Below are 2,644 nucleotides of genomic sequence, written 5' to 3'. Positions count from 1 at the left end.
ATGGGGATTGTGGTAATACAAGTTTCCTCTCTTTTTTTCAGCTTAAAATATTGGTTTGAAATATTCTTTTAAACAAAGCAGATTTTAATCATAACTTGCAAATGTTCTCGATCTAAAAACTTCTCGCTCTTTCATTCTTGATTCAAGGTGTAAATTTCAAATTGTAAAAAAATAAAAAAATCATGCAAAGCACATCTCCAAGACAAGAGAAAATATTCAAATAAATTGGAAATGTATTTTAGACTAACATAGCGTAGAAAATGCATGTTGAATGATGAAATGGCTCAATCTATATACCAAGTTAATTGATTGTTTAATGAGCAGGAACACAAATCAGTGTATTAATTATTGAGGAAGAACAGTTAAATTGATTAAGAGCAACAATGCTACAATTGAGAATTCTGACAAGAATTTTTCTACCGTCGCTAATAATTCTTCAATTGAGAATTTCAAAGGACGAGAGGAACTTGATGATTCAAAAAATTACAAAGGTAATGATTGATACATATGGATTCACCAAAATATGAGAATTTGGCAAACTTATTCCAAACCACAAGCACAAATCAAGGCCAAGTTGTCTCATTTAGTAACGTTAACCTATGCATGTGAATAGGGGTGTTCAAAACCGAACCAACCCAATAGAAAAACCGCAAATCGAACCAATCCAAACCGAAACCGCAAAAAACCGCACTTGGTTTGGATGAGTTCGGATGACTTTTAGACTAAACCGCGCGGTTCGGTTCGGTTTGCGGTTTGCATCTCAGCAACCGAACCAAACCAAACCAAACCGCAAAAATACTCAATGTTATTAAACTAAGTAAGTACTGTACTAGCCCAATACCAAAGTGAACCCAAGCCCAAGCCCAACACTATCCAGCTATGATAATGTGTTACTTTGGAACTTCAAGTTGTTCTTTTTTGGTTCTTAAATATTATTTTGGTAGTGTAATTTTATTTTAGATAAATAACTTTTATTGGTATTGTAATGCTATTTTGGAACTTCAAGTTCTTTTTTTGAATAATTAAAATTGCTTGGTACTAGTTGGCAATATTAGAGTAAATGTAATTTTTTTATTTATCTCGCGATTAACCGCATCAACTGAACCAATCCAAACCGCATTGGTTTGGTTTGGTTTGGTTTGGATGACTTTTTAAAAATCAACCGAACCAAACCAAACCGCATGCTTTTTTCTCTCGCGGTTTGGATGATTATTATGCTTGAAACCGAACCAAACCGCACCGCGAACACCCCTACATGTGAATAACCATGCCAATTCAGGTATCTTTAGAGGTTCTTACTCTTTTAATATTATCACACTAGGATCATGGATAACAAAGATGTGTGAATTCAGTACAAAAATCACACCAATGAATAACAAAGATGTGTGAAGCAAAGGAAGTGGTAATCAATGTGTAAAGTGTCTTCAAGCAAAAAAAAAAAAAAAAAAAGACCTAGATCTTAGTGTAGAGCAACACCACAAGCATAAACAGTGCAATAAAGATAAGCAATGAGAGAAAGGAACAAACACACCGAGATTGTTGACCCAGTTCGGTCCAATATGACCTAATATGGGGGAGAGAGCAGCTCTCCAATCCACTATAATGAAAGTGTTACAAAAGAGTTACAAGAAAATAGTTTGCAAGCTTACACAAGAACAAGACCTAATTTCTACCCATTTTGTGTCACCCACTCTCAAACGATGAACCCTAAGAGAAAACACAAAAGGAAGTTTTTGATCCTTCCAATGGTGAAATCTCACTACCCAAGGTGTTTACAATGTTTCCCAACCCAAGAGATCCTCACTACAAAGAAACTCAACCCTAAAGTTACCTCCTTTGTAATCCAAGTTTCTCTCACTTCAAGCTCTCCTTCAAAATCTGCACAAGAACACTTATATAGCAGTTTTCAACTGTCAAAATCGTGTCACGTTTTCTCAAATCGTGATACGATTGGTGCGTACGACCCAAGGTACGACCAACCTGATCCTGAAAACATACCCAACAAGTTTGAAAATCGTGTCACGTTTTCCCAAAATCGTGACACGATTGAGCACCCTGCAAACCACACTCACTGCCTGGAAAATCGTGACACGTTGATGAAATTGTGTCACGATTTCTCTGTTCTTTCAAACCACAAATTTGAAGCCAAAATTACAACATATATGTTCATCCTTAAATTTTTTAAACCCAACAAGTAAATCACACATCTCCTTGTTAGGGCTTAGATTACCTAATAGTTATTCATCTTTAGCTAAATTCTCAAGAATTGTGCAATTTTCTCCAAGTTTTACTACATTGAATGTCTTATGCCTCATTTCCAATTGAATTTTTTATATGTAACTTTGTTATGATTTACAATGTGTTGTAGTCTTTTATGGTTTGAAATGCTTGAAACAGAGCAAGATCAAGGTAGCTTGACGATGATTGGTTTGGCTGAGTTACTTGAGGGACTATATTACCTTACCACGGAATCCACAAAAGCAACATAATATTTCTTCTTTAATATTTTTCTTTTTATTATTTCTACACTGATTTTTTTGATTTGTTCAGGCCTACTACTCTGTAAGATATTTCGTTGAGTTGCATATTTGCTGATTCAAATTTTCCATAACCTAGATATTAGTGGTATGTAAAATCAAAGAGT

Source organism: Medicago truncatula, chromosome 5 (assembly GCF_003473485.1).
Source record: "Medicago truncatula cultivar Jemalong A17 chromosome 5, MtrunA17r5.0-ANR, whole genome shotgun sequence".
NCBI lineage: Eukaryota > Viridiplantae > Streptophyta > Magnoliopsida > Fabales > Fabaceae > Medicago > Medicago truncatula.
This window is presented reverse-complemented; position numbering follows the sequence as displayed.